The 24,047-nt window shown below is 41.4% G+C and overlaps 1 protein-coding gene across 3 annotated transcripts in view; it reads left to right on the top strand.

The window, feature by feature from the left end:
• The window catches only part of jak1 (Janus kinase 1), a 139,837-nt gene that overhangs the window by 23,753 nt on the left and 92,037 nt on the right, over positions 1-24,047 (top strand). Inside the window, exon 1 of one of the 3 annotated variants that reach the window (XM_063064131.1) lies at positions 16,634-16,895. The exons of the other annotated variants lie outside the window; for them this stretch is intronic. The gene's annotated coding sequence lies outside the window, so the exon portion shown is untranslated. Of the gene's footprint in view, positions 1-16,633; positions 16,896-24,047 lie in introns of those variants that run through there. 3 annotated transcript variants of the gene reach the window in all.

The raw sequence follows: 24,047 nt of genomic DNA, 5'->3' as shown, positions 1-24,047 counted from the left end.
CTAGCATTGTAGAAGGTCCAGAGGAGGTTCACGCAAATGTTTCTGGAAATGAAAGGGTTAACGTATGAGGAATGTTTAATAGCTTTGGGCCTGTACTCGCTGGAACTTAGAAGAATGAGGAGGATTTTCACTGAAACCTATCGAATACCAAAAGGCCTAGATAGAGTGGATGTGCAGAGGATGTTTCCTATAGTAGGGGAGTCTAGGACCAGAGGGTACAGCCACAGAATAGAGGAGCGTCCTTTTAGAACAGAGATGAAGAGGAATTTATTTAGCCAGAGAGTAGAGAGTCTGTGGAATTCATTGCCGTGGATAGCTGTGGAGGCCAAGTTAAGGAGTATATTTAAACCAGAGCGACAGATTCTTTGTTTGTTAGGGTGTCAAAGGTTACGGGGAGAAGGCAGAGAATGGGGTTGAGACAGACAATAAATCAGCCATGATAGAATAGCGGAACAGGCTCATTGGGGTTAGTAGCCTTATGGTCTTGTGGTTTAGGTGACATCATGATTCGAGGGTTTAAAACTTGTAAGGTTGTATAAAGAAGAGATGAAGTAGAATAAGAAGTCACATAATTTATGAGGACACCATAAAATCATTGCTGTGATATTTGACTGAAGACTGAGGTAGTCAAATACTTCAGTGCATAGCTACAGGGTAAATAGATACTTAATTGATCCCAAAGGAAATTAGTATCACAGTAGCATTACAGGTGCACTGATATAAATATAAGAAGAGAAGTAGAAAGGATTAAAAAAAATACCACAAACAGTCTTAACAGCAAGGGAGTCATCACTTCCCCATCTATAAGTTGACTCATTATAGAGATTAATGGCTGAGCGTAGGAATGACCTCATACGGCACACACTGGAGCAGCACGGTTGTCTTATGGTGCAACATTCCTCTATTTAACAGAATAATTTTCCAGGTATTCATCATTTAATGTATGTTGGTTCTAATCAGCTAACAGAAAAATGTGGTATTCCAAGAAGAGGTCAATTGCATCTTCCTGCTAGCAAGCTTTACTTAGTTATCTACTTCAGACAAACAAACTGAATACAAATGTTGTTATACTTGGGGATCCATAAAATATGATGATTAGCTTAATGCTAATAAGTTGAAAGATGTTCTGTTCTTGCAGACGTATATGAAACCATTTAACTACCTTGTGGAGGCTGGGTATGTCTAAAATTGCAAAAGCCAAAGAAGCCTTCTGCAGGCATGCTATAAAAATCAGGCATGTAATAAAGATTAGTGCTGGAAAAACTATCGGGATAAAATACTTAGTCAAAATAATCAAATAGAATCAGAGCAAAACACACACTAAATAATTGAATAGAATCAGAACAACACACACACTAAATAATCGAATAGAATCAGAGCAACACACACACAAAATAATCAAATGGAATCAGAGCAGCGCGTGCGTGCACGCGCGCGCACACACACACACACAAACAAAATGCTGGCAGCATCTATAGAAAAAAGTACAGTCGATGTTTGGGCTGAAACCCTTCAGCAGGACTGAAGAGAAAAAGCTGAGGAGTAGAGGGTGGGGGGAGGGGAGAGAGAAATGCCAGGCAATAGATGAAACTTGGAGGGGGAGGGATGAAGCAAAGAGCTAGGAAGTTGATTGGTGAAAGAGACAGAGGCCATAGAAGAAAAGAAAACAAAGAGGGGAAGCACCAGAGGGAGGTGAATCAGAATCAGGTTTAATATCACTGACCTATGTCATGACATTTGCTGTTTCATGACAACAGGGGGATATGTTTTTTAAAAAAAGTAAAACTACCTACACATGACTGCACAGCCAAATACCTGAGTAGTCATATTGTCAAGTTCACCAATGACACGACAGTGGTGGGGCTTATCACCAACAATTATGAGACGGTATGCAGGGTAGAGGTGGGAGAGCTCGAGGCTGGAGAAAGGCAAATAACCTCTTCCTTAATGTCAACAAGACAAAAGAGATGGTTATCAACTTCAGGAGAACCCGCACCACTCATGCTCCTCTTTATGTCAGCGGCACAGCAAAAGAAACTGTGAGCAGTTTCAAACTCCTGGAGATGCACATCTCGCACAACCTCTCATGGTCCCAGAGTCCATTCCACATAATCAGGAAAGCTCACCAATGCCTCCATTCTGAGGAGACTGAAGAGAGCTTGGACTATGCACATCTATACTCGCATTATTCTATAGATGCGCAGTAGAGAGCACTTCAGCATGCTGCCTCATTCACTGTGGTGGACAGCAAGGCTCTGCAACAGGTAGTCAAAACTGCTTAATGCATCACCAGTACCAGCCAATCGGCTATCAAGAACATGTATGCGGAATGGTGCCAGAAACGGACCATTAAAATCATGAAGGATCCCGCCCAGCCTGCTCATGGACAGTTTGTTCCACTCCCATCAGGGAGGAGACTAGTAGCATCCATCCAGGACCATCAGACTCAAAAACATTTTCTTTCCCCAAGTAATAAGGCTGATTAACATCTCCATTCACCCCTCCACAACCCCCCCCCCCCACTACTTTCTTCCTGTCGGTCACCTTGAGTGGCGACACTCCTGTGCCTAGTGTCACCTTATGGACATGCATTCAATGTATGTATATAAGCTAGCTTGTGTATTTATATCTATTATTGTATTTTTTGTGTGCTGCATTGGATCTGGAGTAACAAATACCTCGTTCTCCTTTACACTTGTACTGGAAATGACATTAAACAATCTTGACCATCTTGACCTATTTGTGCACTGGTTGGCAGCCAGATGGTACTTGGTATCAGTATTATGAAAGAAGAGCTTGAAAAAGTATGGCCATCATGACTGGAAAGAAGGTTTCTCAGGGTGACCTTAGTTTTGAGTACAAAAAACGTTGATTTGGAATATAACAAATGTGCATGTAAGAAGGGCATCTAATTCTATTTTGGTAACTTTTGGGATATGACATCGGGAAAATTCTTTATGTATATAATGACCAGTAGCCAAGTGGCTAAGGCATCAATCTAGTGATCTGAAGGTTGCTAGTTCGAGCCTCAGCTGAGGCAGTGTGCTGTGTCCTTGAGTAAGGCACTTAACCACACATTACTGTGCGACGACACCAGTGCCAAGCTGTATCGGCCCTAGTGCCCTTCCCTTGGACAATATCAATGGCGTGGAGAGGAGAAACTTGCAGCATGGGCAACTGCCGGTCTTCCATACAACCTTGCCCAGGCTTGCGCCTTGGAAACCTTCCAAGGCGCAAATCCATGGTCACGAGACTAATGGATGCCTATATATATGTGAAATGCAGAATAAGTAAACATTGGAATCTGTGTAGCTGAGGTTTTGTTGGATTTTAGGATCCCTCTAGCTGGATGAATCAAGATGGGTTAAATTTTTTTTGCCCATTATTATCTTGGATATCTTTGTGAACTTATTGCCTGTTTGGTGCATTTCTGCTCTTTTCAGTTGTAGATGTAGTTGAAAGCATTGGAAATTAGATCAGTGGTAGATTGCTTGGGTTCTGGCCTAGCACTTGCAGTATATTTTTATGTTTATTGAATGTGGGTGTTGCTGGCAAAGCTAACAAGTATTGCCCAATTGCCATTGAGGACATCAAGGTGGTGAGTCATTGCTCTGAACTGGTAGAATGCTTCTAAAGAAGGAAATTCTGTATCGATGTTGTTTGAAAGATACTTCCAATTAATTATGTTCCCCATGTGTTTGCTGCCCTTGTTTTGTGGTGAAGATTTGAGAGATGCCTCTGGCATGAGCCAGGCTATAGCTAACTGTAGTGCAGAGCCTTCTGAAGGGTGAAACTCCATTGCCAAAAATAACCATCTCTTTTGCCTCAGGGCTCCTTGTTGATGAATGTTGAGTCATCAGGGTTTTCTCTGGGATTGGATGGCAGTTCCATAAATCAGACATTTGAATTTGTCTTTTAATGTTCAGTTCTCTTACTCCATTTTTATATTTACTTTTAATTTGGTATCTTTCTACAAATCTGATATTCACAGAGCTAATCTTCATTGAAGATTTGGAAAAAGTGAGTGTAGGATCATTTGTGACATGATATAGCTGAACAGTAGTTTGCTTTCACCCACCATATACAAACAAAATGGGTTAAAGAGCGAAATCAATTGGCAGGAGGAATCCATTTGAACTTTTAGACCTTTTCAGCTATTTGGGAAGATCTTGCTGATTTTCTACCTCAAGTGGTATTTTCCTGCCCTATCCCCATATCCTTCGAACAATCAGAAAAATATGCATTATTGTTTTGAATATTTCGGCCTCCATAGCCACCATGGTAGAAATTTCCAAAGGTTTGTTCTGCTTAAGTAAAGAGACCATTTCTCCCCTGGATTCCTTAACTGGAGAATTAATGTCCATCCTCTCAAGCCCTGTAATAATATTTTAAGTTTTCAAGTATTCAAGTATTTTAAGTATTCAGTGAACTCTCCCCATGGCAACTATAGCCTCTTTTTTTAGGTAGGTCAAAACTACGCGTTGTACTCCAGGTATAATCTCAACATAATTACAGCAAGAATTGTAACTGGAATTCATTTCATCTGCACCAAAGCTGAATGCTCAATTTAGAGGCTCGTGTCTAGTTGTTGGAATAGTCAAGCCTAGAGATGGTAAAATGCAGATGAGATGTCAACAAGAGATGAGCTGAAGTGGGAGCAGATATATGGAGGTGGAAGTAGACAGGCTTAATGGTAGAATGAATATGTGAGCACCGTGGTGTGAAATAAGACCGCAAATTCCAAACTCTCTGGTTTTGAATACTTCCCAAGGAAAATTAGTGAGTAAGGAATCAAGTTTGTTGAAATAACCAAAATGGAAGTTTTTTGTACTCACCAGTGTTTAGTGGAAGGTTTTGGACTCCCCAGGAGATTCCTGGACAAACAATGTCGACAATGGTGTGCAGAGGTCAAGAAGTAAGGCAGAGGTGAAATCTGGTACTTCCCTGTTTAGATAATGTTTATGTGGAGGAGTTGTAACAAATCCTTGAGAGACACTGGATAAAATTCTACTTGGGTGAGCAGAGGAGCCATTGTGGTTGATTTCTGAGTAAGAATGTATAGGTAAGAAAGGAGCCAGGCGAGTGTAGCCTCATTCAGCTGGATAATGATAGAGAGGTTTTGAAGTGAGGTTGCCAAAGCAATATGACAAGTTATGAAGAATAGATTTCCTCTTCCATGGTCTTATTGGTTGTCATTAGCTCTTTCTGCACGACGGCAGGGGTTCAGACAAATAGTTCTGTCTTGGACGGGCCCGATGCTGGCCCCCTAGGCCTGAGTCAACATAGTAGTAGTAGTGGACGGGCATAAAAGTGGGAGGCTGTTACAATTTCAAGGACTTCTGGGAGGAAAGGGAAACTGGGAAGAGAATAATTCGTTCTGATAGATTTGAGGTTTGATTTTTTTTCCACCGTAGGAGAAAGATGATGATGGTATATTTAAATGATAGTGTTTGAGCATAAACTCTCAGTACTTTTAGCTAATATGGAGACAAAAGTGAGCACTTGAGTGGTTATCTGTTTTATGGAAATGAGGTCACAAGAACAGGAAGAGAGTTTGGAGAGCTTATTCAGCTTGATAAGGCATGTAGGGACATAGGAAGGAAGCTGTTCAAATTGAAATGAGGAACTTGTAGGGGTAAGCAATGAAAGTTCACCCTGGCAGGCAAGGAGAAGGAAAAGTTGTGGCAGAGTTAGTTGATTAGATGGTCTCCAAGTTATTGAAAATAAGCTCACAGAGTTTTGTATTCAAGATGTCTGGGGTTTATGCAGGTGGTTTGCAGTAGAGAAGAATATGGTTACATTAGCAGCGTGGATGTGTCTGTAGTTATGAGTGGTTTTAGCTGGTGGTAAATTACTAAACCCATTATTTGGCATATCTGTTCAAGTCTTGGCATAAGTGCACACTGACAGAGTAAACAAGTATAATGGTTTTGTTTGGAATTAAGGGAAGTAGGTGAAGGCAAGAGTGTGGTTAAGTTAAAGTTAAATGCAGAATACAAGGATAATGTCTGGTAAATTAAAATTTTGCAAGTGAACTGCTTAAGAGTATTTCAGTGTACAGAAACCAAGGAAAGGGTGTCATTGATGGTGAGATAATGTGTTTAGAGAGCAAATGTTCAGATGTGACACTTCTCCGGTTGACATATTGGACATAGTGAACTTATATGTTAAAGCTAAAGAGATGGCTATAAAATTGGATTGGGAAGTTTTATATGACGGATAAGATTGTGAGTACATTGAACTCTGAAGGCAATGATGAAATACAAACCATCTCAATAGTCATGGAGAGCAGTTTTTGAAATTGCAGTAATTAGATGCTGACATTAAATAATCTAAATCTGCTCTGTTAATGTAATCAAATATAATGCTTCTATAATTGATGATGCACACTGGCAATAGTTCAAACAAAATGCTATCTTATTCTCAAAAGACTAGGCCCTGCATAGTTGCAATGTTTATTGGGCATAAATCTTGACGTGTTGGGTAGGGACAGATCGAGCTGCAAAAATGCTAAGAAAGCAGCTTTGATAGCTGGCTAAATGTGGCCCTTGGCATGGCCAAGTGATAGCATGGTCAAAGTATTGTAAATGTTTCTGATCATCAGAAATTTGTAAAAAAAAAATCTGAAGCTATTAAGACAATCAGTTTTTAGAAGCAAAAACAAAACAATTGAAACATTAAAATATTTAAATAACTCATAATTATCAAAAAAATGTAAATTAAGCAAAACTTGGCCCATACTCTCCATTCAATTAAAGGAGATATTATTTAGGTGCCAGGTCCAACCAGGTTTATCTGAGTGTGTTCCACATAGTACAGGCTGGAGATTTATTGGAACATTGTACTTTGCTGCTGAACTTCATCAGGAACCCAGGAACAGTCAGGAAAGTTGTGGTAAGCCAGTGCATTTCTGTTTATGCATACTTGAACAGGAATTCCAAACCTGATGTATCTTTTGGTCAGCAGTAATTCAGGTTGGTGATGTTTATTTAGTATTACAGATTGAGTACCCCTTATCCAAAAATCCAACCTCTGAAAACATGGGAAATCTTGAATGTTTCTTGAGCACTGGCATGACATCACAGATAGAAAATTCCACAAGGTGTTGGGAAGGTTCCTAGGTGATGCATAGGTTTCTGCACATTACAGACAGTTCTGAGAAGTGACCTGACGTGTGTAATATACAGAAGTTAATAACAAATAGAAAAACACTGCATAAAGCGAAAAATTGAGATCTTGATTGTGTATTGAAAGGGTAGGTTCTTCAGCATTGGAGTGAAGCTATGCTGCTTAATGGTATGCTGATCATCATGATCTATCATGACAAACTGAAGGTAATTGTGAATATTCAGGCTGATTGCAGAAATTTAAGAAAAGGCAGAGCATTACATTTGTAAAGATTTGTGGTGATAAAGAGTCTACTGATCAAGAAACTGCGGAGAAATTCATTAAGGAGCTTGTCAAGATTGTCACTGATGAAAATCTAAAATGTTCAACAGCTACATCAGTACTTATGTGTGATAGAACAAACATAAGATGAAGACTGCTTACCAGTAGCACATAAACTGTCGGAAATGAAGGCAATCCCAAACTATATGTTCCAAAATCCAAATCTGGAACACTTTTGCCCCAAGCATTCCGGATAAGGGGCGTTCAACCTGTATAACTATCATTATTGTAAATGTGTTTTTCTAAATCTGTTGTTGAGTTGTGGTTTAAGGCAGAGGTTCTAAACCAGGGTTCTGCGAGAGATTGTGATTTTAAAAAAATAGATACTGTTTTTGAACTTTGTGCAGTGCTAGTGTTCGCAGTGGCGGCAGTAGCCAGGCAGACCCGTTAGCAATCTCGTTAGAGGTCTGTCAGCCCAGTGTGGCTGAGCTCAGGAGCCACTGATCATTGGTGAGCGCTACTTTCAAGAAAATGGTAGACCAGATTTTGCTGAGTGCGAAGATGAAGAATGGCTGCAGAAACTCTCCTACTTAGCAGACATTTTTCATCATATGAACCCGTTGAACAAGTCTCTGCAAGACCCTGGAGAAAATGTTTTGACTTCAAGTGACAAGATTCTTGTATTTAAAAGGAAACTGAATCTTTGGAAAAATCATGTTGCAAAAGGAAATCTTGAAATGTTTCCACTGCTGCTTGGGCTTGAGAATGAGGAAGGATATCACGAAGTCTCAAGTCTTATTGAAAACCACCTGGGAGAACTGCAGAACAAAATTGAACAGTATTTTCCCTCGCTTTCAACACAAGCATATGACTGGGTGAGGGACCCTTTCTTTGTATCTTCTGCTCAGCCTGAGAACTTGACTTTGAGAGAAGAGGAAGAACTTTGAGTTGCGGTCTGATCGTGTACTCAAGATGAAATTTACTGACCTGCCCCTGGGCAACTTCTGATTTTCTGTGAAAGAAGAGTATAGGAAAGTAATGGACATTTTGCTGCAGTTTTCAACTTCTTGCATGTGTGAGCAAGCTTTTTCTGGTTTAATAAGCATCAAGAACAAGGATAGAAATCATCTCATTTCAGTTGAAGCTGAAATCCATGTGTGTTTATCTCAAGTTCAACCCAGAATTTAGTATTTGTGCAGCAGAAAACAAACCAAGGTTTCACATGCTAGGCCTACCTATATTTGAGCCTAATCATGTCACTTAGTAAGAAAATGTTTTTCCAAAGCCTTATATAAAATTGTGTCTTAAGCTATAGTTTTATTGATATTCCTTATGGTCTTTAGTAACTTTAGTATTCAACATGGTCAGTAAATTTTCATGCTGTAAATAGCATAAATTAAAATCCATTTACAACCTTCATTTAAATTAAATTTACCAAGCCTACCTTTTAAAAGAAACTAAATTCCATTTTGGGTTAAGCCAGTTATTTAACAGAAATTTATTATGTTTGCCTTGTGAGTTTTTTAATTTTATGAAAAGATATGAAATAGATTTATTTCAAGAAAGGTAAGTTAGGCTTAACTACCTTTTTTTTTTCAAGAAGGGTTGGCTAAAAATTCATTCTCTACTCAGAAGAGCAATGACAATTATTTTTGGATTATTATATCTACAATTTACTGGTCACGCTAATGTGCGGTAAATGTAATTTTTATGCAGGGGTTCCCTGAGACCTGAAAATTATTTCAAGGGTTCCTCCAGGGCAAAAAGATTGAGAAAAGCTGGTTTAAGAGTTTGAAGGTTAATAAATGTATTTCATATTTTAAAAAGCAGCAGTAGATAAACAGAGTTATGTCTTGGCCTCTGTCTCCTGTACATATTAGCATTTCTCTTTTGATGAATTGTCCAGGTATGATGAAATTGTTCATCATAGATTAGATAACATGGGCACAGACCCTTCAGAAACTCCCAGCTACTCATGAGTTTAGTGTGTTTTGAGTCTAGTAAACACTCAGACTTGCTATATCTAAAACTTTCTTACATGCAGATTTTTGAATGTTATTTTCTTTAGAAATCCAAGTCTACATAAAGTCTTCATAAAGCAAATAGTCTCACATTCTATAACCAAACAGTTTTTTTGATAAACAAAATAGATATCAAGAGCATATTTAATTGGGAAATAAAATTTATTTCCATTTTTTGAGGAAATATGTAATTACAATTTGAAGCATAATTTTTTTCCCAAATTTCTCTTTGAGAGCTTAATTGATGTAAATTCAGGTTAAAAAAAAGAGGAGCCCAATGTCCAATGACTAATCTAGAGTTTTGGCACATGAGGAAATTGCTAGGAATTAGAGTATCAGAAATTGATTACTTATTCCTGAGGCTCATTGGACTTTATTGAAACAGTGTAAGAGTATAAAACATAGGCATGTCAGAGCAGTGGTAGGAGAAAGGATTGAAACTTCAACTCATTCTTGCAGATGGAATGGGTGCAATCTTCAAAGTGCTCATTTAACCTGCATTTAATTTCACCATTTACTGCACACTGTGACCCCGGTATGTAGTGCACTTAACTAGTTGTACAAAAAAGTATCTGTTCTGGCTGAGAGAAACAATGTACATTTAAATGGCAGTTTTTGCAAAACAAGAATCTGACAGCCAGACAGATTGCATACCTAATGTATACAGAATGCTATTTAATAGGTGGAGTTGCATAGCAAAACAGAAATAGATCAACAGTGTATTTCAACTACTCAAACCAGTTCTGTAAATAAGAGTGGATTAGGAATTTACAAATCAGGTTTGTGTTGCTTAATCAGAAACAAAGTGGCATTGATAGGGAGCAATAGTGATCCTAGAACATAGAACAGTACAGTACATGAACAGGCCATTCGGCTCACAGTGTTGTGTCAAGCTAATTAAATTAGTACTCAAATGTCTAACTAAACGAATCTCTTCTGCCTACACAATATCATCCAACTCTTCACTTTCATTGTAACGTACAAGATGACTGTTGATTTTCATAATTCCTAACCAGTTGAAGTAGTGAAATCGTTTCATTTTCATTCCTGGCCATTTCTGGCATTGCCAAGCCTGAATGCTTGAAACTGCAGTGATCAAAACAGCTCTAAATTGTCTTGCTGTTGTTTCTCACCAACTATCAGTGACAAAAAAATCACTGCTTTTTGAACACAAACACAAGTACCAAAACTATTTTAAAAACTGTTTGCTCTAAGCACAGTGTAGTATCTAATTGCCATGCAATTGACATTAGTTGGAAACTGTTAAGCAACAGTCTCCTGTCCCAATTAAGTGGCATAGTGCCCAAATAAACTAAGGGAGTCCTGGTTATTTTCTCGATTTAGTTTATGTTCTTCAAAAGTTGTCCCAAATAGTGGGTAGGTAGCTGAAATCTGCTGTGCTCAGCAAGTTGATTTGGGTTATTTCATTGTGAAAAGATCAATCTGTTTTTCTTTCCACAGATCCACCCTGACCTCATGAGTTTTTTCTGCATTGTCTGTATTTATGTGAAATTAATATTTCATAGCCAGATAGGGGATTTGACAATAATGATCGCACTGTGATATTTAAAAACTTGCACTGTTGAGTGCATCCACCCTAAACGTTTTAGCCATTCTCTGTGTGGAATTAGTGATGTGTCTTTTGCACATTGGTTTGAGGAACTGAGGATATTGGGGAAAAAAATCATTTTGAACCTATGTAACCTCTGGCTAAAAGAATCATTGAGACTGAATAGGAATTTTTAAACTGAAGTAAACTCTCTCTTCAGCAGTTAGCTAAGACAAACTCATTACCAGTTCTCTTTGGCTTACAGAGAGACATTGGGAGGTTGATAACATTATACTTTGTACCCTCATTTGAGTAAGGGGAGGAGGACTCACTGATAAGGACAGGAGTGAGCATCTGTTTGGAATTAAGTCAGGGCCTTGCAAAGGGAATAACTGATAAGGAATCCATCTGTACATCCATCTGTAATTAAACCTTGATTTAGTGGACTCTATTATCTAAGTAATTAGGTTTTGCACCAACAGACTTGGTGGGCATAGCAGTTCTAATAACGTCTTGCAGTAGTAATGTATGGGGCTTACTATGTATAAATATGTGGCTGTAACCTGACTAAGGGAGTCCACTTGTTAGATGGTGGCAGTACTTACGTGCCTTCCCTTTGACAACTGGGTCTCAAACTCCTGCAGGAGAGTGCACAATAAACTGGTGACGATAAGAAGCTGGTCTCCTGAGTTTTACTCAGATTCGACTTTAACAGGTTGTTTGTCTGTCTTTCCCTGTGTATAGTTTCTCATAAATTCTATTGTATTTATTTTCCTATAAGTATCTGCAAGAAAATGAATCTCAAGGTAGTATGTGATAACATATACTGTATGTACTTTTACTCTGCCCAATACAGCATGTACTTTGTTAGAAATATTTAGGCCAGGCCACCTCTGTGAGTTCTTGTGGGACTGTTCGTGGGGATGCTTTAAGAACCCTTTGTCTCCTGTTTGATAGGAACATCTGTAATTGTGTATTTACCATTGTAGTTGCCAGAGAGAGCCAGAGTCCTGAGAGCTTTTGGCTTTAATTTTGTTGTTAGCTAAAGATAATGATTCCCAGATACAAGCCTCTGGTATTAGTGGCCAACAAGTTGAAAGGCCTGCTTAGATAGTCACCAATACTATTTAAATAGCTTTCCATGTGCTGTGTGTCATCTATAGAATACCCTTACAGGGAATTTGTTAAATTTTTGTGGGTATTACCCATTATGTAATTTAACATTGCAACAGTTAATAGTTCTTTGAAAATAGAGTGAGGTAGGAAAGTGAGCATCTGGTGGTCAAATGCCCATTTTCTCTGCTGAGGGAGTTTTCTGCCATCTTCCTGCTAGTGGTGTATATTTCACCTCTGGCCAATATCAGGCAGGCATTGGAGGAGTTGAGCACCATGATCAGGAGTCACAAAACAGCACAACTTTCCCTATCATTTTGGGGGATTCAACCTGGCCAGTTTAAAGAAGTTGTTAACCAGAGGAGCCAATAGACTTGACCACAGTTACACCACCATTAAAAATGGTTATTGAGCCATCTCACACTGGAACTTTGGAAAGTCTGATCACCTAGTTGTATTCTACTTCTTGTGTACAAACATAGAATGAGGACCACAGTACCAGTGGTGAGGACCACAAAGGTATGGTCAAGGGAGGCAGAGGAGTGCTTACAGGATTGCTTTGAATTGATGGATGGGACAGCAGTTATGGATTCATCTTCGAAGCTGAATGCATACACCACAGTTGTCACTGACTTCGTCAAGACCTGTGTGGATGAGTGCATTCCTCTAAGAAGATATTGGACATGCCCAAACCAAGAGCCGAGGATGGGCCAGGAGATCTGCAATCTTTTTGAGGGCTAGATCTGCAGTATTCAAGACAGTGTGGCAGGCCCTATTCCACACTGAATCTCTAGGCAGATAGAAAGATAAATAAATTAATCGGTGGCATTCAAAATCGGTGATCCAGAACTATATGAGAAGTCCAGGTATGCCCAAGGGAAGGCTATTTTAAGAGCAAGAAAGCAATTCTGATTGAAGTTAGAGACGGAATCAGATGCACATCAGCTCTGACAGGGTTTGCAGGCCATTACTTCCTCAAGGCAAACCTAACATCATGAAAGACAGTGATGCTTCACTCCCGGATAAGCTCAACACACTTTACACATGCTTTGAAAGGGAGAATATAACTACACTGGTGCGAATCCCTGCAGCATCTGGTGATCCTGTGATTTAAGCCAGCATCAGAACATCTTTCAAGAGGGTAAACCCTTACAAAGCATTAGGTCCTGATGGTGTACCTGGCAGGGCATTGAAAACGTGCCAACCAGCTGGACAAGTTCACCTTCAGTTTCTCACTGCTGCAGTGGAGATGTTACATCCTCCCCAAACCTGGCCAGACTCTCATTCTGACAGCAAAGTAGAAATTCATTTGGAAAGTGGCTGCAGAATGGGCTTCCTGATGCCAGTAAACATGAGAGCCTACAGCAGGGGTGGCCAACCTTTTACATTTCATGCATCAATTTTCTCACTCATGAGTTCAGATGCGCCATACAACTCTTGTACCCCCATTCAATTCTTGTAAAAATATGTTAATACAGGTGTCCCCCGCTTTTGGAACATTCGCTTTACGAAACCTCACTGTTACGAAAGACCTACATTAGTACTCTGTTTTCGCTTTCAGAAGGTGTTTTCACTGTTACAAAAAAAAAGCTGGCGAAAAAATCAGCACATGCCCTGAGCAGGCGCTCTCCCCGGATTCGGAGTGGCATTCTAGCTGGCATTGCTTAAACACGTGCCTGTGAGCAGCCACTTGCAAGATGAGTTCTATGTATTGGAAAAGCCTAAAAGAGCTCTTAAGGGTGTTACACTTAGCGAAAAACTAGACATAATTAAGCTTTTCGATCGTGGTGAACGAAGTAAGGACAAAGTGAGTTTGGCTTGTGGAAGCTGACGAACATGATGTTGAAGAGGTTTCGGCATCCCATGACCAAGATCTGATAGATGAAGAGCTGATGCAATTGGAAGAAAAAAGGATAACAATCGAAGCCGAATGCATTAGCAAACTGAACGTGAAGCAACTGCGTGAGATTTTCGCTGCAATGATAAAGTACGACTTTAATTTTGAAAGCGTACATAGGTTTAGGGGATATTTGCAAGATGGTTTGAGTCCTTACAAGGAGCTGTGTGATAGAAAAATGCACGCGGCTCAGCAGTCAAGCAAGCCTTCCACATCAGCCACAGCAGACGATGAACCTCGACCTTTGACCTCGAGGCAGGAAGAGATAGCAGATGACCTGCCTGCCCTAATGGAAACAGACGATGACGAGATAACACCCCAGTGTCCCACCACCCCAACCCCCAGGCCACGGACAGATACCAATTCGCAGAGAATGCGGTGGTAGCCGGGAGGCACGCAGCACAGCTTTAAGAAAAAAGCCGAAACAAACAGACTAATTAATTAGGTGCCGCCTGACATGTAGTTGTCGGCCCAGATCAGAGATGACGTAATCGGAAATCGGCACTGATCTGGGCCGACAATTACGTGCCGGGCGGCCCCTAATTAATTAGCATGTTTGTTTCGGCTTTTTTCTTAAAGATGTACTGTGTGCCTCCCGGCTACTGCTGCACCCCTGCATGCTTCGCGGTTCGGTATCGGTTGGTGGCCCGGAGTGTGGGGGCCACTGCACCACCCCAACCTGCGATGACTCAGCCTAACACATGATCATCAGTGTGCTTGGCGCTGAACCAATTCCGGTAAGTGATACTACACTGTACATACATTATTTCTACTTTGTATAGACCGTGTATTTTTACGTGTTATTTGGTATGATTTGGCAGCTTCATAGCTTAAAGGTTACTGGAGAGCGCTTGCACCGTGTTTTTACTAACAGCGCTTGTGTGAGATTTTCTGCCGACCGCGGTTGCATGAGATTTTCGCTACGGAGAACGGTGCAGTAATGATTGTGGAAAAGTATTTCTACTTTATATAGGCTGTGTATTTATCATATCATTCCTGCTTTTACTATATGTTACTGTTATTTTAGGTTTTATGTGCTATTTGGCATGATTTGGTAGGTTATTTTTGGGTCTGTGACTGCTCACAAAATTTTCCCGTATAAATAAATGGTAATTGCTTCTTCACTACGACATTTCGGCTTACAAACTGTTTCATAGGAACGCTCTACCTTCGGATGGCGGGGGAAACCTGTATAGACATATTTAGCATTTTTACATGATATATTGATATATTTTAATATAAAAACAAGATAAACATTACTTACCTTAATGAGACGTTTGAATCTGTTTTGATTTTGCCAAGCTTTTAATGTTTGGAGTTAAATTAATTACTGAGAGCCACAGAGAATTGTTACATATTCCGTCAGCATGATGTAATTATCTTGTGAGCATTATGTCATTATCTCGTGATGGGCATGATGTAATTGTCTCATGATAGCAGGGTGATGATGTCACGTGATGGCATGGTATAAAAGAAAAGCCCACCACTGTGATGCAGTTCTCATTTTTATTATTGGTGCAATGTTGTTGCTACTGGTCGGATGTTTTGGAGATGCCACCGGTTTTGTTTGTTGCACGTTTATTTTTCCCTTACAGTCCAGTATCGGAAAGTGAAGGCATTACCAGAGTTATCTGAGCTCAAAGGACTGGGTAAAGTTAATGTCGTTCAGCGTCTTGGGAATGATCGACCTTTTTGAGTTTTTGTTTGGGAATTGTGGCTTGCACATTTGAGTTAAACCCCTGCAAGGTCGGGAAAGGTTTGTGCAGTGACCACCCTCCAGCCAAAAGGTCAGATCCTTTATTTCTTCATGATTTCTTTGGACAAGGCACCTCTTAGCTGTGATCGGCAGATTCGTCATTACTTCGAAGGAATCGTTGTTTCGGGGAACTCTCTCCTTAATGACTGAATAAATCACTTGGACTTTTGAATTTATCACTTTAAGTCTGTGCTTAGATGAGAACTCGTTAAGAACAGTTCATAACTTTGACTGTTCGATATAGTCGCCTAACTGTTAATTTCCGATTAAGTTAGTCGTTTGTTTACTTTTCTATATTTTGAGTAGAAGTTAATAAATCTCATCGTTTGTTTATAAAACCTGACTCACCTTTATATTCATTGCTGCTGGTCCATAACAGAATCAGTCAGTTGTGACCTCATTTTGTTTTTAATCAATTTCATGGCTGAAAATGCTTGTTCACATCAGTACGTCATTCGAAACGACAGATAAAACTCTGGGCAAATTTTCTTAGTTATGGAAAATATTCACAGGGTAATGGTCGCCAGAAATTAATCATGCCAGAAACATTTGGGACTGAGGGAAGCTCATCAAATTTCATGTGAGAAAGTGTTTTCACAAACAATGCACAATAGTTTTCCTGGCGGACCCACTATAAATAAGAACTCATTTTCCCACTGTTCATTGAATTCATGCTTACTATCACTGTAAGGGTTTTCTTCTTTTAGTTTATTGTTAAGGCTGATAAAATTGGCTTTGTTGTTATAAAAATGGCTTCTCTGTGATGTTAACTGCTGAGACAGTGGTTCTCTCTAGCAGTTAGTTTGGGTTATATTACTGATAAAGAGAATTGTATTCATTTGCTAGCCAATTGGGATAGATGTTATTCTTGTGTGTCTGTAAGCTATTGTTTTCACGGGCTTTGGGGCAGAAGGCACGATGGGGACAGGGAGAGGAGGCGCGATGCCGTAAACTGGGTGACGGAATGGACCCCAAGCAGGAGTCCGAGGCCCAGGGTTTTCGGGAGGAGAACCGAAGAGGAAAGACGTGCTGGACGCTCTCTGGTCAACCACCGTGGTTGGTCCCAGGCAGCGGGTCGAGGAGGTCGGAGGGGGTCGAATGGTGGAAAGAAGACCCCGTTAATTGAGCTCCAACGGTTGTGCACGAAGTGGTTAAACTTTGATAAGTCTGGTGCCTTTTACTTTCCTTTCATATTGTATCTCTATTAATTACACAGTCAAAGTAAGAGTGATAAAGTGTAATCATTTAATCGCAAATGGTGTATTATCTGTTATTTAGCATGGTGGGGTACATCACACAGCATCTACACAAACTTGATTACCCAGTTTGGCGGGGCTGAAGGCTGCTCCCCCTAGGCGAAAGTGAGCTGAGTGAGCCTGAGGCTTACCGGGGGGCTACGTTGTGGGGTTACTCGTCCGGAATATAGATTTTTGTAGGAAGCGGTGTGATTGCCCTCTTTAAATTATGCATGCTGTGGGGACGGAAATCTGGTGTGTCTCTGTGGGATTGCTGGTTGTTACTGTATGCATGTTGGGTGGGGTGGCTGTTGGTACCCCAGAGGTCTTTATTCGAGTTCAGACTAGTGCTGACGAAATGGTGGTGGGACTGCCAGTGTCTATTGGTGCCCCAGGTGAGGCAGGACCATGGGCTGTCCATATTGTTAGGAGAGAGAGGAAAGAGTGGTCTGATTCGGAGGTAGTGTCTACGAATAAATGTTCCAGCTATGGCAGGCTCCGCCTGGTTTTTGGGATAATGTCCACCCCTAAAGGGGCGGAGGCATACAAGACGTGGACGGAGCGGATCTCTCACTTGTTAGATGAGTGGCAAAGCTCGGTTGAGGGAGAGCAGCAGGGATTGGTTGAAAGTTTGAGTAGGCAGGCTGTTGATGTTGTCAGAACTGTCAGGTTCAATTACCCTGCAGTGACAGCTGCCAGTTATCTGAAAGCGGGGGAAAATGCGTCTGGTTCAACTGGAAGTAAAATGCAGCACCTGGGGGCTTTCCATACCTGTGTTAGGAGATTGGGGAGAAGCTTTCAGTGTGTCTTCTCTGGCTGGGGGGGCGGGGGGGCGGGCGCGGCAGCTAAATTGCTTGCAGTGCCAGGGGGATCATTTAAGGGGATCATCACTTTCTGCTTTTCTCTTGCACTATGATGGGTAACTGAATGTAAAAACAAGGCTTAATTTTCGAAAAAGTACAAAACTGCAAATGTTCACAAAGGACGGACAAAGCACAACTCCGTAGTGCACGAGTGTCAATTGTAAATTGACTGGCAAAAACATGCGATGCACCGCTGGTGCAGACGCCTGGTGCCTCAGGATCAAATAAGTATCAAACGTGTATTGAACAGTTATGGAACGACTGCAGAACAAAAGTCCTTCTTTCCTAGTTTGACTCATTGAACATTTTTTTAAAAATTGAAAGCAGATTAACGTGAAAGAAGATAACATTCGCCAAAAGATGTGCACGAAATAATAAAATCATTGAACATAATGTCTAAGTTTTAGATTTATTCTCAGTAAAACCCATTTCTAGCTCTAAGCTCCTTGAATTCCTGTTATAGATTTTTTTTTCTGCAGATCAGTTTTTGGTTAATACTTTTTGCGTGAGTAGGCTTACTTTTTTATTATTATCACTGGTGTGCAATGCACCACTTCTAATCATCCAGTGCGCCACAGGTTGCCCATCCCTGGCATAGAGAGATGTAGTAATCAAAGTTCGAAGTAAATATATTATTTATCAAGGTACATGTATGTCACCATATACAACTCTGACATAACTTTTCTGGGCGTACTCAGAACCATAATCGAATTGAATCAAAGACTGCACCAAACTGGGTGGCGAAGCAGCCAGTGTGCAAAAGATGACTAACCGTGCAAATACAAAAGAACATAAATAAATAAATAAGCAATATATATCGAGAACATGAGATGAAGAGTCCTTTAAAGTGCAAACAGTTCAGTGATGGGACAAGTGAAGTTGGGTGAAGTTATCCCCACTCATTCAAGAGCCTGATGGTTGAGGGATAATAACTGTTCCTGAACTTGGTAGTGAGAGTCCTGTGGTTCCTGTACCACCTTCCCAATGGCAGCAGCGAGAAGAGAACACATCCTGGGCAGTGGGGTTCCACGATGATGGATGCTGATTTCCTGCGGCAGCGCTCTGTGCAGATGTGCTCAATAGTGGGGAGGGCTTTAGCAGTGATGGACTGTGTCATATCCACTACATTTGCAGGATTTCCCGTTCACGGGCTTTGGTTTTTTCCATACCAGGCTGTGATCCAGCCCGTCAGTATTCTCTCCATCACCCATCTATAGAAGTTTGTCTACGTTTTAGATCTCATGCCGAATCTTCTCACACATCTAAGGAAGTAGAGGTGCTGCTGTGCTTTCTTCGTAATTTCACTTGCATACTGGGCCTAGGATAGAACACATCTGCTAAAATGATAACACTGGAGAGTGAAGGTTGCTGACCTCTCCACCCTTGATTCCCCCGATGAGTACTGGCTTATGGACCTTTGGTTTCCTCCTCCTGAAGTCAATAATCAGCTCCTTAGTCTTGCTGACATTGAGTGAGAGGTTGTTGCTGTGGCTCCACTCAGCCAGATTTTCAATCTCCCTCCGATATGCTGATTTGTCACCACCTTTAATTCAACCAACAGCAGTGATGTCATCAGCAAATTTAAGAATGGCATTGGAGCTGTACTTAGCCACAATTGTAAGAAAAAAGCACAGTAGAGCAGGGGACTAAGCACTCAGTGCTGATGGAGATTGAGGAGGAGATCTTGCTGCCAATCTGACTGGGCTCTGGAAGTGAGAAATTCAGGATCCAATTGTGAAAGGAGGTATTGAGGCCAAGGTCTTGAAGCTTATTGATTAGTTTTGTGGGGAACAATAGCGTTGAATGCTGAGCTGTAGTTGATAAAGAGCATCCTGATGGATGCATCTTTGCTGTCCAGATGTTCCAGAGTTGAGTGATGAGCCAATGAAATGGCAGCTGCTGTGGACCCGTCGTGCCAGTAGGCAAATTGGAGTGGATCCAAGTTGCTTCTCAGGAGTTTTATGCTTCATCGCCAACCTCACAAAACATTCCATCACAGTGGATGTAAGTGCTATTGGACGATAGTCATTGAGGCTGGTTACCATGTTCTCCTGAGACACTGGTATGATTTAAAACCTGTTTAAACAGGTGGATACCTCAAATTACTGAAGCAAGAGGTTAAAGATATCAGTGCAAACTCCTGCCAGTTGATCAGCACAGGTCTTTAGCACTCATCCAGGTATCCTCTCTGGGTCGGATGCTTTCCGTGGGTTCACCCTCCTGAAGGATGCTCTCTCGTCAGCCTCAGAGACTGAAATCACAGTGTCAGTGGGGGCTGTAGGAGCTTGTGAAAGTTCTTCCATGTCCTGACGGTCAAGGCAAGCATAGAAAGCATTGAATTCCTCTGGAAGTGAAGCCCTGCCACAGCTGTTGAGCATCATTCATTGAGTTAAGTTTAGCCTGGAATTGCCACTTTACCTGTGAGATGGCTTTCAGCAGATCATACCTGGACCTTTTTGTATCTTACTTCGTCACCAGAACCGAATGCCTCTGACCTGGCCCTCAGCAGATTTCAGATCTCATGGTTCATCCAGGGCTTTTGGTTGGGGAAGACTGAATGATTTTGTGGGGACACAGTCATCTACAACTGTTTTTATAAAGGCTGTGACAACAGTATTCATTCAGATCCACTGATTCGTCCTTGAACACAGAGCAGTCTGCTGACTTGAAGCTGTCCCGTAGCCACACCTCTACCTGCTGCAGTCATCTTTCTTGTCCTTATCAGGAGCCTTGCACTTCACCCTCTGCCTGTATGCCGGGAGGAGCTCAGTCAGGTGATCAGATTTCCTGAAAATGGTCTGAGCATGGTACGGTAGACATTCCTTATCATAGTATAACAGTGGTCACCTATGTTGGGTCCTCTGCCACTCCGTGTTATATGTTGACAGATTTCTTCAGAAAAGCCAGATTGAAGTCCCCATCTGTGATCTGAAATGTGTCAGGGTGGACTGTTTCCTGTTTGGTGACCTCAGCATACAGTATCTCAAGTGTCTGATTATAGTCGGCTGACAGTAGGTAAACTGTGGTCAGGATGACGGAGGAGAATTCTTGGTAAACAGAACAGTCGGCAATGTTCCAAGTCAATGAAGGGTGGGAAGGGGTGTGGGAGGGACAGGTATGACAACAGCAGCACAGAGAGTTTATCATGAAACCTTTTTCCTTTTCTGAATCAGCAGTTCGGTTCATCGAGGTGCCTTCAGATCTGATTGCCGAACCTGGTGTGCTCTGAGTAAACCTTGTCTCGGTAAAACACAGAACACAACAATTACTCATTTCCCTCTGCTACAGCAATCTTGCCCTTGGGTTTTCAATTCTTCAATCTTGTTCTCCAGTGACGACATCATTTGCTAACAAGTTGCTGCGTAGAGAAGTTGTTCCTCTGTATTTCAGCCTGGCTTGGATTCCCCCTGCCTTGCTTCTGGCCTTGGCGATGAACCCTCGTAGGTGCGGTAACTGCTTGCCTGAGAGTTAACGGTTGAGTCCTTCAGAAGATTTTGAAATCTGTAGTTAACATTGTCAGTTCAAAAGTACATTGTTTTAACGTGCTGCAGATTGCAGTGAGAGTAATTCACAAGAGGTATATTGACAGCCGCGGTGGAGGGAATAAAATCCCTGGGCAAAGGAGGCCTAAGGTTTACTTGTGGTATCAAGTGCAACATTCCTGACTCTTGTGGATGTCATTGTCAGTGCAAGCTATCTCGACTTACTCTTTCACTTTTAACCAGTGGTCTGACCCTGCAGTTATGATTGACATGCCTGCATTGTCACCACTCTCCGCCAACAATAGGATTGCAGTCATATTACAACCTGCAGGGTTGAAGCAAGGTTTCACTGCATCACTATTCATGTCTTGCTTGCCTGTTGAAATGGTGGTTTCTTTGCCCACATATTCCATATTCCAGTGAGACAACAGAATTTACTAGTCACCTGCACATAGCATTTGCGTCTGCTATTTCTGGTACTGTCATCCTCTGTAATTTGGGTTGCCAGCTGATTGGTGAAGCACAGCACAAGGCCTTCTGATTGGAACTGACAGGTAACGCCCCCAGAATTGTTCTAAGAGCCAAGTATCTCCTCTGCCAGTCTTGCAGGGTTTGCAAGACATTACTTCTTACAAAGCGAAACCCAATAGCACGAATGGCAGCGATGCTTCACTACCAGATGAACTCAATGCCTTCCATGCCCGCTTTGAAAGGGAGAATATAACTACAGCTGTGAAGATCCCTGCTGCACCTGATGACCCTGTGATCTCTGTCTCAGAGGCTGATGTTAGGCTGTCACCAAAGAGAGTGAACCCTCACAAGGCGGAAGGTCCCGATGGAGTACCTGGTAAGGCTCTAAAAACCTGTGCCAACCAACTAGTGGGAGAATTCAAGGGCATTTTCAACCTGTCACTGCTACAGGTGGAAGTTCCCACTTGCTTCAAAAAGGCAACAATTATATCAGTGCCTAAGAAGAATAATATGAGCTGCCTTAATGACTATTGGCCAGTAGCACTCACTGTAGTGACGAAATGCTTTGAGAGGTTGGTCATGATTAGACTGAACTCCTGCCTCAGCAAGGACCTGGATCCATTGCAATTTGCCTTTTGCCACAATAGGTCAACAGCAGACGCAATCTCCATGGCTCTCCGCACGGCTTTAGACCACCTGGACAACACAAATATGTACGTCAGGATGCTGTTCATCAACTATAGCTCAGCATTTAATACCATCATTCCCACAATCCTGATTGAGAAATTGCAGAGCCTGGGCCTCGTTACCTCCCTCTGCAATTGGATCCTTGACTTTCTAACCGGAAGACCACAATCTGCGCGGATTGGTGATAACATCTCCTCGCTGACGATCAACACTGGTGCACCTCAGGTGTGTGTGCTTAGCCCACTGCCCTACTCTCTCCATACCCATGACTGTGTGGCTAGGCATAGCTCAAGTACCGTCTATAAATTTGCTGATGGTACGACCATTGTTGGTAGAATTTCAGGGGGTGATGAGAGGGTGTACGGCGGGGGGGGGGGGGGAATATGTCCACTAGTGGAGTGGTGTCGCAGCAACAACCTGACACTCAACGTCACTAAGATGAAAGAGCTGATTGTGGACTTCAGGAAGGGTAAGAGGAAGGAACACATACCAATCCTCACAGAGGGATCAGAAGTGGAGACAGTGAGCAGTTTCAAGTTCCTGGGTGTCAAGATCTGAGGATCTGACCTGGTTCCAACATACTGATGCAGTTATAAAGAAGGCAAGACAGCGACTATACTTCATTAGGAGTTTGAAGAGATTTGGAATGTCAACAAATACACTCAAACTTCTAAAGATGTACCATGGAGAGCATTGTGACAGGCTGAATCACTGTCTGGTATGGGGGTGGGGGGGGGTTGCTACTGCACAGGACTGAACCAAGCTGCAGAAGGTTGTAAATCTAGTCAGCTCCATCTTGGGTACTAGCCTACAAAGTACCTAGGACATCTTTAGGGAGCCGTGTCTCAGAAAAGTATTAAGGACCCCCAGTGCCCAGGGCATGCCCTTTTCTCACTGTTACCATCAGGTAGGAGATACAGAAGCCTGAAGGCACACACTCAGCGATTCAGGAACAGCTTCTTCCCCTCTGCCATCTGATTCCTAAATGGACATTGAATTTTTAGACACTAACTCACTTTTTAAAATATATATTATTTCTGGTTTTTGCATAATTTTTGATCTATTCAATAAACATATATTGTAATTGATTTACTTATTATTATTGTTTTATTTTTTCTTCTATATTTTGCATTGAACTGTTGCTGCTAAGTTAACAAATTTCATGACACATGCCAGTGATAATAAACCTGATTCTGATTTTACTAGTTATTAATGCTGTTTTTGAGATTGAGTGTCTGTGGCAAATTAAAGTTATTAAAATCTCTATGAATTTATAACATAAAAAGTGAAAGCTGGGTGACAAACATACTTGACTCACCTGAGTTAAGACAAAACAAAATTGAATTTTGTGTTTGTGCTTCTTTCCTGAACTGTTTTCTTCCTACTAATATTAATGGCTCTACTAAACTTGCACAGAATCAGGCTTGCTGGCCCGATTTCCCAGTACGAGTGCTTGAAAATGTGACAAGATTTGCTGGGTTCCATTCTGGCAAACAGGGCTCTGGTTCTATTTGACTAATCTTGACCAGCTGCACATATTGGAAAGAATGCAGCAAAATGAATCGGTTTACAGCTTTGACCTTT

Source organism: Mobula hypostoma, chromosome 12, assembly GCF_963921235.1.
Source record: "Mobula hypostoma chromosome 12, sMobHyp1.1, whole genome shotgun sequence".
Lineage (NCBI taxonomy): Eukaryota > Metazoa > Chordata > Chondrichthyes > Myliobatiformes > Myliobatidae > Mobula > Mobula hypostoma.
This window is presented reverse-complemented; position numbering and strand designations above follow the sequence as displayed.